General features: G+C 38.5%; 1 protein-coding gene and 1 pseudogene across 3 annotated transcripts in view; one reads left to right on the plus strand and one right to left on the minus strand.

Moving 5' to 3' along the window:
* NUDCD3 (NudC domain containing 3) overlaps positions 1-15,714 on the minus strand; it is a 238,738-nt gene that overhangs the window by 91,676 nt on the left and 131,348 nt on the right. The window lies entirely within an intron of this gene.
* Positions 1-15,714, plus strand: part of LOC143678333 (26S proteasome non-ATPase regulatory subunit 4-like) — a 33,066-nt pseudogene that overhangs the window by 9,644 nt on the left and 7,708 nt on the right.

Below are 15,714 nucleotides of genomic sequence, written 5' to 3' on the forward strand. Positions count from 1 at the left end.
GCCTGGTGGGGACTGATTTCTCTGCGTGTCCAGTTGGTAAACTCGGCTGTTGAGTGGGTAGCACTGTAATATGTATTTGTTACTATTACTCCAGGTGGCAGTCAAAAAAGCTTGAAAGTCACTGCCAAGAGAAATTCTCACACACGGACAAAAGGAGATAAGAGCAATATAGTCCTATGTGCTGGGCCATCCTTGTGCCACAATAGATGCAAGCTCATGGCCAACAGGGGAAGGGAGATGCAAATGATGAACCCTGCCCCAGCAAATGAAATGAGCATGTGAGGGTGACTAAGTGCTACAAATACACAGAGATGTTTTGGGTTTTTTAAGTACCAGAAAGATCTATACTGAGTGATACCAATCTGTAGTTAAAAAAAAAAAAAGCATGAATCCATGCAGTGACAGGACACACAGCCACTTCAAGACAGTGCTTATCTCCCAGGAGGAAGGCTGGGAAGACACAGGGATTGGGACATTAACATCAGTAACATTTTATTTCTTTGAAAAGAGAGTGAAGCATCTGAAGTAACTATAGCAAATTGTTAACATCTGTTATATCAAGGTGGTGAGCAGTGAAATGTCTGTTATTTTTTCAAATACTTCTTGTATGTGTGAACTAGTTCTTAATTTTTTACAAGATCACAAAGATGCTCTTTGATCTAGTGAGGGCTCAACTACAAAGCAGGCCCAAGAGAGCAGGGCAGAGCAGGATGGTTTGGTGCGTTCTAGGAGGACAGCCCTCAGACTACCAAACTGAATAAAATGCAAGGTGACCCAAGGAAATTCTATATTTCAATTCACCTTCAAGTCTTATTCCAGGAAAATCCTATCAGGCATGTAAACATCCCAGAAGGCTAAAGAACACTTGTTTAAAACCTTGGTACAAAAATCCATTTCCTGTTCACAAGTTTTCAAAGGGAACAGATATTTTTCACCATGTAAAATTAATCGCCACCACTTAAGATTTACAATTCAAGCACAGGAGACAGATGGTTGTCTAAACTAACACCAGAGGAGGAGTCCTGCTGCTAGTCTATCCATCAAACCATCAACTGACGCACATGTGAATGCTCTGCCTCAGTTTCTCCCTTCTTGAAAAAGAAGCCATCCTACTTTCCATTTGCCCTCTCACAAAGCTGCCCTGAGGATTCAGAGTGCAAGGCAGCCAGATGGGCTGCCTCAAGGTTAAGTGTTTTCCATTTAGGGTACAACGTGTAATTTTGAATAGGAAAGACTGAAGCTCCCTTAGAGGCCTCTGTCCTAACATCCCTTTCGTAGTTCCTCATTGCCTACTCCTGCCTCAGCTTCTCAGATAAAAGAGGCTGGTTCCCTTGCTGTCTCCAGGCCCTAAGGCCTCGTCAAGAATATCACTTTCAAACTTTACCCTTAGTCTTGGGGCTTCAAATAAGAAAAAGAAGCCTAGCTGAAGGGAGAGTAAGAAAACTACTTGTCCCAGGATGCAGGGAGAAAAAACAGCCCCCCAAATCAGCTTCAGGAAGGGGCATAGGGCAGGGGCAGGCCCACACCTGTGTCTGGGCATGCCTTTCTATCTTTGCTGTGCTGTTCTGAAATCCCACGGAGGCCCAAGAGAGAGGCTGAGCAAGGGAACATGGACAAGCCTGTATAAAGACACAGGGCACTGACAGGACCAAATAAATGCTTGCTCCTTCTTGTTACTTAAGGATTGGATGTAAATACAGCCCCCAGTCACATCTCAGCACAGATACAAACGTCTGAGAATCTATTTGAACGAGGAGATGGTGAATGGCATAAGAAGGATAAGAGTCAGAAGCAAGGAAGGCACAGTCACAGAACACTCTGTTTAAATTTGTTTAAGATGGTACTGTCACAGTGTTTAAGATGGAGGTGGCCTAAGGGTACAATGGCTAAAGAATGGAAGGGGGAACTATCGTGTATACATACAATGGACAACAGAGAGGTAGCAAGAAGGAATGAGGTTGTGAGGCATATAGCTAGGTGAATGAAACTTAAGGACTGTATGTTGAATGAAATGTCAGAAACAAAAAGACAAATATTATCATGCCTCACTTATACGGACTACCTATAATATACAAACTTGGTGAACTGAAGTCAAGAGCATGGGTTATCAGGTTGGGGCCAACTGTAAAGGCTCCTAGATTGTAAACTCTTACAGCAGTCACATATATTCAGGAGTTAAAACAGTTATTTCTAAATTCTAAGACACTGAGTTATTGTTTATAACCTGGTCATTCCCAGAAACTTCGAGTATTTATGTGACACCTGAGACTAAGAATTAGAGCTCTTAAGTCTCAGCATCAAGGGATTGAGCAAAGCCCTAGAATGAGCTGAGACTCAGCATCAAAGGATTGAGAAAACCCTCTCGACCAAAAGGGGGAAGAGTGAAATGAGACAAAATAAAGTGTCAATGGCTGAGAGATTCCAAACAGAGTCAGAGGTTACTCTGGAGTTATTCTTACGCATTAAAACAGATATCACTTTGTTAGTCAAGATGTAATGGAGAGGCTGGAGGAAAGTGCCTGAAAATGTAGAGCTGTGTTCTAGTAGCCATGTTTCTTGAAGATGAGTATAATGATATAGCTTTCACATTGTGACTGTGTGATTGTGATGAGTAAAACATATGGAATATAAATGAATAACGCGGGAACAAATGTTAAAATAAATTTAGATTGAAATGCTAGTGATCAATGAAAGGGAAGGGTAAGGGGTATGGTATGTATGAATTTTTTTCTGTTGTCTTTTTATTTCTTTTTCTGAATAGATGCAAATGTTCCAAGAAATGATCATGATGATGAATATGCAACTATGTGATGATATTGTGAATTACTGATTATATATATAGAATGGAATGATCAAAAGTTAAAAAAAAAAAGCAGTTCCAAAATGCAGTTTAGAATCTGGGTTGTTTTAAAAGCAATTTTGAATTTATGAGATTAAAAGTTTCAGAAATTAAACACTAGGTGGTACCCAATTACCCTAACATGAGAAGTATGGATATATAATTGTTGGCAATGTGTTTGGTTAATGTGTGTAGAAAATATCCCAAACAAAAAAGATTGTTCTGATGGCATGCATATTTGTAGACTATTTTTACAGACCAAAGGTTATGTTAAAAGTATTTTATTTTCAGGCGGTGTGATGGTGGCTCAGTGACAGGTTCCAGCCTGCCATGCTGGAGACCTGGGTTTGATTCCCAGAGCCTGCCCATGTAAAAAAAAAAGAAAGAAAAAAAAAATTTCAGTCCTGTTCATTGTAAACTACAATATGTGATACTTTATAAACACTTATGTGTAAATGAAAATTTAATTTGATAAAAAAAAAAAAGAATTAGAGCTCTGAAGCTATGAAAGTCAGCAGTATCCCATACAGGAACTGTTTTAAAAGTTGAAAAAAGGGTCAGGCATCAACTAGAGATATGAATGAAGCTGATCAGGATAGGACTAGAGTAGATCAGAATACATGGTAATAACATACATCCATATTTTAAAACTTCAACTTCTGTGTGATGCCAAAGGCAAAGATATGTTTATCTGGTGAAAAATGAGACAAAATAAAGTTTCAGTGGCTGAGAGAGTTCCAACACAGTCGAAAGATTATCCTGGAGGTTATTCTTATGCATTATATAGATATCTCCTTTTTAGTTTATGGTGTATTGGAGTGGCTAAAGGGAAGTACCTGAAACTGTAGAGCTATGTTCCAGCAGCCATGTTTCTTGAAGATGACTGTAAAATGATATTGCTTTTACACTGTGACCGTGTGATTGTGAAAACCTTGTGTCTGATGATCCTTGTATTTATGGTATGGACAGATGAGTAAAAAATATGGATAAAAAGTAAACAAATGATGGGGGGAACAAAGGTTAAAATAAATTGAGTAGACTGAAATACTAGTGGTCAATGAGAGGGAGGGGTAAAAGGTATGGTATGCAAGTTTTTTCTTTTTCTTTTTTATTTCTCTTTCTAGAGTGATGCAAATATCCCAAAAAAAAAGATCATGGTGATTAAAATACAACTATGTGATGATATCGTGAGCCATTGTTGTATGTGGTGGGATTGTGAGCCATGTCAAGAATGCTTGTATGTCAAGAACATTTGTAAGTTCGTTTGTTGTTCATAAAAAAAAAAAAAGACAGGCTAAGCCTACTTGAAATTATGCCTAAGAGTCACTTAGAGAACCTCTTTTGCTACTCAGATGTGGTCTCTTTCTAAGCCGACTTGGCAGGTAAGCTCACTGGCTCCCACCCCCCTCCATGGGACACATCTCCCAGGGGTATAAATCTCCCTGGCAACATGGCACAGAAATCCTGGGATGAGCTAGAATCCGGCATTATGGGACTGAGAAAGCCTTCTTGACTAAAAGGGGGAGGAGAAAAATGAGACAAAATAAAATTTCAGTGGCTGAGAGATTTCAGAGTCAAGAGATTATTCTTACGCATTATATAGATATCTCTTTTTAGTTTATGGTATACTGGAGGGACTGGAGGGAAGTACCTGAAACTGTTAAAGCAGTGTTCCAATAGCCTTGATTCTTAAAGATGATTGTATATCGATACAACTTTTACAATGTGACCGTGTGATTGTGGAGACCTTGTATCTGATGCTCCTTTTTTTCAGGGTATGGACAGATGAGTAAAAAAATATGGATGGAGAATGAACAAATAATAGGAGGAACAAAGGTTAAAATAAATTAGGTAGATGAAAATAGCATCATTCAATGAGAGGAAGGGCTAAGGGGTATATTATGTACGAGTTTCTTCTTTTTTTCTTTTTATTTCTTTTCTGGAGTGATGCAAATGTTCTGAAAAATCACCGTGATGAATGTACAACAATGTGATGATATTGTGAGCCAATATTTTAAACTGTGTATGGAACTTTTATATGCTAAGATTTACTGTAACAATATTTTTTTAAATATGGGTGAAATAAATTGGGTAGGTTGAAATACTAGTGATCAATGAGAGGAACAGGTAAGAGCTATGGGACATAAGAGTTTTTTCTTTTTATTTCTTTTTCTGGAGTGATACAAATGTTTTAAAAATAATCCTGGTGATGAATACACAAATATATGATGAAATTGTGAACCACTGATTGTACACCATGTATGGACTGTATGTGTGTGAAAATTTGTCATTAAAAAAAGAAAGGATGGGCCTGGTAGAAAAACAATCAGTGGCAATTCACTACAATCAAATTAGAATAGCAAGGAATAAATTGAGTGTGCAATACCAGTACTTTTTAAATATGTAAACTGCTCATATGCAAACAGTATAGCACACCCCTGCTCTTTCCTTCCCAGTGATACCCCAAGACTAGAAAATAAAGGATGCATGAAATGCAAAATGAAAAGTGGACACAACTTAATAATCAATCTGCTCATTATTTCTACCTTTGACAGTCATTATTAGGAAACAAGAACAGAATGAAACCGAGACGCTTATATCCAAAGAAATAGCAAAAGTGGGGAAATGTGACCCTGCTGGTCAGCAGTTTTTCAGGAACACATTTATTCTGTGATACAGAATTCACTTATTAAAAGAGATTTGCTAAATCTACTGCAGATAACAGAAGTCACGTTTCTACTTTCAGAGAAAGGAGTCACAAACAAGCAAGGCTACAGCAAACTCTGGAGTGCTGGATTAGAATCTGGGGAATCAGTGTAAATTCATGTGTTTTAACATACACACACAGATACAAAAATAGAGATGTGTGTGTATGCATGGGTTAATCTGCATATATATATTTCCCAGCTCTGTCCGAAGGGGCCCAGCAGCAGAGTCATCCCAACAGCAATGGACATCTAGCAACCAGATTTTGGTTTCCAAATACCATGCCCCAGAAAAGGGAACTAAAGCTCTCTGAAGAAATGGCTGATTCCAGGGTTGGGACAGAGAAAACACAAGATGAGTCTGGAGTATCTTCTAGTACCAGAAAGAAAGGAAGTGTTTTAAAAAAAGAGAACAGTGCATGTCAAAGGGATGGCAGTACCAACACGAAAGTGTTTCCTGTAGCCAAGCTGGAACAACTTGAGCAACAAAATAAATACAGCAGTACTAGGTTAGAACCCCACGAATAAAATAAATATCCACAAGTCCAAATTAACCTAAGTCAATTCACTTAACCTAAGTTAAGTGAATAAACACAGGGGACAAGTCTTCTTCACAGAAGAATTACAGTAAAAAAAACACAGGAATAGAAAACTGCCATTAAAATATCAAAGTAATAACTGCTGGAAGCAAGACACATTGATGAATGCTAATAGGTGGTCAAATTTTTAAGAGAAACAGGATATCTGCATAGTCTCAAAGTATCTTCCTCAAAATATGTTACAAATTACTATGGTGGTTTTTATATGTTAAGAATGCAACCAATTGCTTGAAATTTCCCCATTCCTCCTAGACACTCCCTAGAGTGAGGGCTGGACTTGGTGACTGTAATGAGCAGAGCAGGAAAGGGAACAGTGATTGCACAGGCAAAGCTCAGACCTGCCCTTGACCCAGGCATCTGGATCAATGGCACAGATAAGTTCTGTAGATAGCAGGATAAGTTCTGTTGATACCAATGCCATACAATGGAAAGGATGCTCCATCTGTGGTCTTCTTCCAAAACTCCATAGGCCTGGTCTCACCATAGGAAAACACAAGACAAACACAAAGTGAGAAGTATCCTATAAAAACACTTGGCCAATACTCTTCAAAACCATCATGGTCATGAAAAACAAAAGGACTGAGGGACTGTGACACAAGGAGAAGACTAAATACAAGGTGGGACTCTGAACTGAATTATGGAATTTAAACCAGCAAAGTCTGAAAAAAGTGTGTAGTTTAGTTAGTAACATTGTATCAATGCGAATTTCTTAGTTTTGACATTCTCTGGATATCTAAGATGCTACCATTTGGGAGAGCTGGGTGAAGGGTATGTGGAAACTATCTATATTATCCATACAACACTTGTGTAGACCTAATACTATTTCACAATAAGAAAGTTAAAGAGAGAGAGAGATGCTAATCTTCATTAGGTTTAAGTCTGTAAACAATGAATTCTTAAAGTCTATAGGCAGTGTGGCCAAGAACTCAGATTCTGAGGTTCAAACCAGACCAGAGTTTGAATTCTGGGCTCCAGCATGTATTAGTTGGGTATTATCTGAGCAAATGTCCCCATCTCTTTAAAGCCTCAACTTCCTCACCTGTAAAATGGCTACTACAGGGCAGTGCACCAGTGGCTGAGTGGCAGAATTCTCGCCTACTGTGCCAGAGACCCTGGTTTGATTCCCAGAGCCTGACCATGTGAAAAAAAAAGGCTACTACAACGGTCCTAACTCATAGGGTTGTTGTGAGACGTATCAAATAATACTCATGACTGTTCCACAGATGCATAGTGAGCTCTCAAAAATGGAGGACTATTAAGAATACCAGTTCTTACTAAGTTATTAATTTCACAGCCAAAAAAGCTTACCATCATTTTCCACTCAAGATTACTATATTTACTCTTTTTATCCTCCTTTCCCTCCCATCTCCTATATTTCCCCACTCCCACCAATTCTGAACAGCAAATAAAAGGGTTCTGATACTCTACATAACTTCCCTGATGGGTGCTACTGTTCACAGCACTTTATATAGCTGATCCTGACAATGTTTTCCTGTCGGCTTTATCTAGAGGCTGGTTATTTACTGCTCCTGCTGCTTTGAGGGTGAAAATATTAACTATCCTCTCCCCAGAGGGCTTTCTACAAACAATGGGTATGAGTCCACAACAGCCAGCACATGAACAGGCACTGTGGGGTAAATTTCTTAATCCCACTTCCACTATGGCAACGAGGGATTTCAAGGGATTTTTTTCCCTTGGTATTTTAGTCTCAAGTGTTCAATATGGACTAAGCGAAATGGTCTTTTGTTTCCTGAGGTTATCTAATTCTGGGAGGTCTTCCAGAATCAAGAGCCACCCAAACTGCTAGGGGTAAAATACGCTACATTTTTGAAAAATTTCCCAGCAAAGCTACAGCACCACGACTTACTCTGCCTCGAGTATGAACATGTTAGCCAAGGAAGTAAATGTACCACCCTTTATGCAAATACATCTGATGGCTTGACAAAATATCCTACTCTTGCCATTCAGATCCACTTACTGCCCCTTTACAAGTCTTACAGCTAAGGTCCTTGCCTGGGGGGTAGCCATTTCTTGCACTCCTCTCATTCTAGCCCTTTACTCTAGCCACCACCCGGGGCTTGCCAATCATCAACGCCAAAGCTAAAACTTCTACATACTGCAAAGTAGGATCAGATCCCAAAGCCTCAGAATAGTGCTGCTTACTCAAGCAATACATCATACTTTGCCCCACTGATCATTTAACAAATAATGGCTGAACACCTAACTGTGTGTGCCTATTATTCTTTTAGGTGTCAGGATGCATAAAGAATTAATATTGGGGATGTTCCAAGACGGCGGCTTAGTGCAGTGTGGAATTTAGTTCACCTCCAGAGCAGCTAGTAAATAGCCAGGAACTGTACAGAACAACTGCTGGGGCCCACATCAATGACTGGACTCACAGCATACATCAGTCTGAACAAGCTAGACCAGCTGCGATCCCACCCACAAGGATGAGTCCCCAAGCCACAGAGGCTGGTGCTCCTCCCCCACAGGCTGGTTCCCAGAGCGGAAAGGAAAGTTACAAACAGCAAGGGGCTGGCTCAACCAAGCTCCAACTGTGGAATTAATTAACAAATTCTGACTACTAAAAATAGGCCCCCAGCTCTGATAAACCTCAAATAAAAGCTAAATTACTAGCTGTTGCCCTGCGCAGAGGGAGCAGGGTTGATGGGGGGATTGGACAGCTCAAAATACTTGAAAAGTTCTGGAGCTTAAAAAAAAGAGGGGGGAGGGGGCACATAGGACCTGGAGACACATAGAGTAATGGACCAACTTAAGCTCTTGATTAACAAACCCAAGGAACAGGGGTCTGGCTGTGAGAACGATTTTTTTTGTTTGTTTCTTTGTTTTGTGCTTTGTTTCTACTGCTGAACTGCTCATTAGGTACAACTAACTGCAAGGCTTCTCAGGCTCCAACTGCCCAAGGCAAGGGTGTCAGTGAGCCTAAGAGGCTGGTCAGGTGAAAGGAAGTAATTCCCTGGAGGTTGTAACTTCCCCAGGAGAGGGGTGGGGCCCAGCTCAGGTGGAATCCCTCCCTCAAGGAATTCAGACCCTAGGAAGTGGAAAACTGAAGCGATTAAAGCCAGCTACAACCTCTACTCTGTCTCAACCACGCCCCCAGCAGGGAGAATCTGCTGCAGTTATAGGTACCGTATCACTTCAAACTGGTGGGACCCTCAGGCAGACAAGCACCACATACCGGGCAGGATAGGAAGAACAGAGTCTAAAGACTTCATAGGAAAGTCTGTCAACCTGCTCGGTATCAACCTCAGGGAAAACTGAGGCAGGTGATTCTGTCCTCCTGAGAGCTGGCCAGTCTGGTCTGAGAAAATCTGACTGAGTCTATAAAATCTAAGCACATCCCTCCTACAAAAAAAAACAAAAAAAAACACAAAGGCTCTGTACAGGCAGGGTAAGAAACAAGAAAACAAGAACTGAAAAATTCAGATCTATTAAACAAAAGCTACAATACAGGTCTAGAATAAGCTAAACTGAATGTCAAAGAACATATAGAGAAGAAAGCCATCTAGCAAGAAAATCTAAGGTAAAAGAGTGAAAACAATCTCCAGAATAAACTGATTAAGGAAATTAAATGCCTAGACTCCAGAAAATAAAAAAAAGTCATAATAGGAAAACTGAAGATATGGCCCAGTCAAAGGAACAAACCAACAATTCAAATGAGATACAGGAGATGAAACAATTCAGGATATTCAAAATGACATGGAAAATCTCATCAAAAATCAAATCAATGAACTGAAGGGAGGAAAAAAGAAGACAATGGGTGAGCAAAAATAAGAAATTGGAAGAGTGAAAAAACAAATTGCAGAACTTCTGGGAAGAAAGGCACAGCAGAAGAGATGAAAGAAAAAAAACAATGGAAACCTACAGTGTTAGATTTCAAGAGCCAGAAGAAATAATTAGTAAACTGGAGGACAAGACATCTGCAATCCAACAAGCAAAAGAGAACACAGGGAAAAGAATGGAAAAATATGAGCAGGGACTCAGGGAACTGAATGACAACATGAAGTGGAAGAAAATACATCCTATGGGTGTCCTAGAAGGAGAAGAGAAGGCAAAAGGAGGAGAAAGACTAATGGAGGAAATTATCATTAAAAATTTCCCAACACTTATGAAGGACTTAAAATTACAGATCCAAGAACTGTAACATACCCCAAACAGAATATATCCAAACAGACATACTATAAGACAATTACTAATCAGAATGTCAGATGTCAAACATAAAGAGAGAATTTTGAAAGCAGCAAGAGAAAAGCAACCAATCACAAAAAGGAAAGCCCAATAAGACTATATGTAGATTTCCCAGCAGAAACCATGGAGGCGGGAAACAGTGGTATGATATATTTAAGATTCTAAAACAGAAAAACTGCCAACCAAGAATTCTATATCCAGCAAAACTGAACTTCAAAAATGAGGAGAAATTAAAACATTTTCAGACAAAAGATCACAGAGAGAATTTGAGACCAAGAGACTGGGCTCTGCAAGAAATACTAAAGGGAGCACTAGAGACAGATAGGAAAAGACAGCAGAGAGAGGGGTGAAGAAGAATATAGAAATGAAGACTATTAGTAAAGGTAAAAAGAGGAAAAAATTAGATATGACATATAAAATTCAAAAGGCAAAATGGTAGAAAAAGGTACTGCCCTTACACTAATAACACAAAATGTTAATGGAGTAAACTCCCTAATCAAAAGACAAAGAATGGCAGAATGGATTAAAAAACAGGACCCAGAGGGAGACCCACGTTTGGTTCCTGGACAATGCACCCACCCCAGCCCCCAAAAAAGGACCCATCTATATACTGTCTACAGGAGATGCATTTTAGACCAAAGGACGAACAGAGTTTGAAAGTGAAAGGTTGGGAAAACATATTTCATATGAAGAACAATCAAAAAAGAGCAGGAGTAGCTATACTAATAAACAACACATTAGACTTCAAATGTAAAACAATTAAAAAAGACAAAGAAGGACACTATGTATTATTAAAAGGAACAATTCAACAAGAAGACATAACAATCATAAATATTTATACACTGAGCCAGAGTTTTCCAAAACACATGAGGAAAACACTGAAAAGAGAAACAGACCACCTACCATAATAGTTAGAGACTTCAATTCCCGCTCTCATCAATGGCTAGAACATCTAGACAGAGGATCAATGAAGAAACAGAGAATTTGAATAATACAATAAACAAACTAGACTTAACAGACATTTATAGAACACTATATCTACAACAGTAGGATACACCTTATTCTCAAGTGCTCATAGATCATTCTCAAGGATAGACCATACGCTGGGTCACAAAGCAAGTCTCAATAATTTTAAAAGACTGAAATCATACAAAACACTTTCTCAGATCATAGAGGAATGAAACTGGAAATCAATAACAGGCAGAGGGGAAGAAAATTCACAAATATATGAAGGCTCAACAACACACTCTTAAACAACCACTGGGTCAAGGAAGAACTTACAAGAGAAATCAATCAATATCTTGAGGCAAATGAAAGCGAAAAGACAACACCTCAAAATTTATGGGATGCAGCAAAGACAGTGCTAAGAGAGAAATTTATTGCCCTAATGCCGATATCAAAAAAGAAGAGCAAAAATCGAGGAATTAACTGTCCACTTGGAAGAAGTAGAGAAAGAACAGCAAAGCAAGCAAAAGGAAAGAAATAAGAAAGATTAGAGCAGAAATAATTGAAATTCAGAACATGAAAACAATTGAGAAAATCAACAAAACCCAAAGTTGATTCTATGAGAAAATCAATAAAATTGATGGACCCTTAGCAAGGTTGACAAAAAAGAAAAAGAGAGAGGATGCAAATAAATAAAATCAGAAATAGAAGAGAAGACATAACCAATGACTCTGCAGAAATAAAGGAGGTAATGAGAAGAAACTATGAACAACAAACTTTATGCTAATAAACTAGATAACATAGACAAAATGGACAGCTTCCTAAAAAGGTATGAACAACCAACACTGACTCGAGAAGAAATGGGAAACTTCAAAAAAATAATCACAAGTAAAGAAATTGAATCAGTCCTTAAGAAGTTCCCAAAATAGAAAAGTCCAGGACCAGATGGCTTCACATGTGAATTCTACCAACATTTCAGGAAAGAATTAGTACCAATCCTGCTCAATCTCCTCTAAAAACTGAAATGAGGGAAGGCTACCTAACTCTTTCTATGAAGCCAACATCAGCCTCATACCAAACCCAGACAAAGATACCACAAGAAGGAAAATTATAGACCAATTTCTCTAATTAATATAGATGAAAAACCCTCAACAAAATTCCTGCAAATCTAATCCAGAGCACATTTAAAGAATTAAACACCATGACCAAGTTGGAGTCATACTAGGTATGCAAGGATGGTTGAACGTAAGAAAATCAATTAATATAATACACCATTATCAACAAATCAAAGCAAAAAAACAAATGATCACCTTAATTGATGCAGAAAAGGCATCTGACAAACTACAACATCCTTTCTTGCTGAAAACACTTCAAAGGATAGGAATAGAAGGGAACTTCCTGAACATGATAAAGGAAATGTATGAAAAACCCACAGTGAACATCAGCCTCAATAGGGGAAAACTGAAAGCTTTCCCACTAATATCAGGTACAAGACAAGGATGTCCACTGTTACCACTGTTATTCAACACTCTGTTGGACATTCTAGCCTGAGCAATTAGACAAGAAAAAGAAATACAAGGCATCAAAATTGGAAAGGAAGAAGTAAGTGATATGATACTGTATGTCAAAAACCCTAAAAAATCCACAGCAAAACTACTAGAGCTGATAAATGAGTACAGCAAAGTGGCAGGTTACAAGATCAACACTCAAAAATCTATACTGTTTCTATACTCTACTGATGAGCAATCTGAGAGGAAACTCAAGAAAAAAATTCCATTTGCAATTGCAACCAAAAGAATAAAATATTTAGGAATTAACTTAACTAAGGATATAAAAGATGCATACAAACAGAACTAAATGAAATCATAGAAGACCTAAATAAATGAAAGGGCATACTGTGTTCATGGATTGGAAGACTAAATATAGTTAAGATGTCAATTCTATCTAAATTGATTTATAGATTCAATGTAATACCAATTAAAATCCAAAAATGTACTTTGTAGAAATAGGAAAACCAATAACCAAATTTATCAGAAGGGCAGGGTGCCCCGAATAGCTAAAAATATCTTAAGAAACAAAAATGAAGTTGGAGTTCTCACACTACCTGACTCTAAGGCATATTATGAAGTTACAGTGGTCAAAACAGCATGGTACTGGCATAAAAATAGATATACTAACCAATGGAATTGAATAGAGTGTTCAGATATAGACCCTCTCATCTATGAACTATTGATCTTTGATAAGGCAGTCATGCCAACTCACCTGGGACAGAACAGTCTCTTCAATAAAGAGACTGGAGAACTGGATATCCACATGCAAAAGAATGAAAGAGGATCCATATCTCACAACCTACAGAAAAATTAACTCAAAATGGATCAAAGACCTCAACATTAGACCTAAGACCATAAAACTTTTGGAAGAAAATACAGGGAAATATCATATAAAACTTGTAATAGGAGACAGTTTCCTAGTTCTTACACCCAAAGCATGAGCACTGAAGAAAGAAAACAATAAATGGGAACTTCTCAAAATTAAACATTTCTGTGCATCAAAAACGTCAAGAAAGCAAAAAGGCAGCCTACACAATTAGAGACAATATTTGGAAATGACTATCAGATAAGGGTCTAGGATGGGTAAAAGGCATAAACAGACACTTCTCAGAAGAGGAAATACAAATGGCTAAAAGGCACATGAAAAGATGTTCAACTTCCCTGGCTATTAGGGAAATGCAAATCAAAACCACAATGAGACATCATCTCACACCTATGAGAATGGCCATTATCAAAAAATTAAAACGGCAAGTGCTGGAGAGGGTGTGGTGGAAATGTAAAATGGTACAACTGCTGTGGAAGGTAGTTTTGCGGTTCCTCAGGAAGCTAAGTATAGAATTGTCATATGATTCAGCAATACCATTGCCAGGTATCTATTCAGAGGACATGAGGGCAAGGACACAAATGGACATTTGCATACCACTGTTTACAGTAGCCTTATTTACAATCATCAACAAATGGAAACAGCCTAAATGTCCATCAAGAGATGAGTGGCTAAACAAGCTGTGGTATATATATACGATGGAATATTATGCAGTTTTAAGACAGAAAGAAGTCATGAAGTATGTAACAGTGTGGATGGACCTTGAGGAAGTTATGCTGAGTGAGACTAGCTAGAAACAAACGGACAGAAACTGTATGATCTCACTGATATGAACTAACATTAATGAATGAACTTGGAGAATTTTAGTGAAGAAGAAAGACAAGACCATGAGAAGATAGAAAGAAATAGGGCAGAGATTGGGTAACTGATACGGAAGGGATACAGATTGTGCAAAAAGACTGACTGAAAACATTCAGAAATGGATAGTACAATACTACCTGATTGTAGCACAATAATGTTAGTACACTGAATGAAGCTGAATGTGAGAATGATATAGGGAGGAGGGCTGGGGGCACATATGAAACCAGAAGGAAAAATAGACAATAAAGACTGAGTTGGTATAATCTAGGAATGCCAAGAGCATGCAATGATAGTGACTAAATGTACAAATAAAAAAATGTTTTTGCATGAGGAAGAACAAAGGAATGCCAGTATTGTAGAGTATTGAAAATAGATGGTCACTGGTATTTTAAAACTTCAACTTCTGTGTGAGACTAAAGCAAAAAATGTTTGGTACAAAACCTATATTTTGACTAGTGCATTTCCTAATGTAACTTACATGGAAAGTTTAATTGAATACCATAAGGACATGAAACCTTGATCAGGGCATGAAATTTTGTAGGTTTGTCCAGGTTAGTGTGATGCCCCGATAAATCCCAGAGTAATTTCAACAGTGAATAAAGAAGAATTTGCAAAGTCCCCTTGGGGAATGGGGAGAAAGGGGGAAATTCAACTTCCCCATCTGGAGAATTCCTGATATTCTCACAAGCAATGGGGACAACCAAATCAATAGGCCAAGCCTTCGATCTTGGGGTTTGTTCATAGGAAGCTTAACCCCACAAAGGATAGGTAAGCCTACTCAAAATCAGGCCTAAGAGTCAACCCCAGAGAACCTCTTTTGTTGCTCAAATGTGGCCTCTCTCTTAGCCAACACAGCAAGCAAATTTACTGCCCTCCCTCTCTCTACATGGGACATGACTCCCAAGGGTGTAAACCTCCCTGGGAATGTGGGACAGAAGACCTAGAATGAGCAGGGACTCAGCATTAAGGGATTGAGAAAACCTTTTTGACCAAAAGGGGGAAGAAAGAAATGAGACAAAATAAAGTGTCAGTGGCTAAGAGATTTCAAACAGAGTTGAGAGGTTATTCCTGGAGGTTATTCTTACGTATTATATAGATATCCCCTGTTTAGCTGAAGGTTTATTTGAGTGGCTGGAGGGAAGTTCCTGAAACTGTAGAGCTGTGTTCCATCCAGTACCCATGC

Source organism: Tamandua tetradactyla, chromosome 1, assembly GCF_023851605.1.
Source record: "Tamandua tetradactyla isolate mTamTet1 chromosome 1, mTamTet1.pri, whole genome shotgun sequence".
NCBI classification, from domain to species: Eukaryota; Metazoa; Chordata; class Mammalia; order Pilosa; family Myrmecophagidae; genus Tamandua; species Tamandua tetradactyla.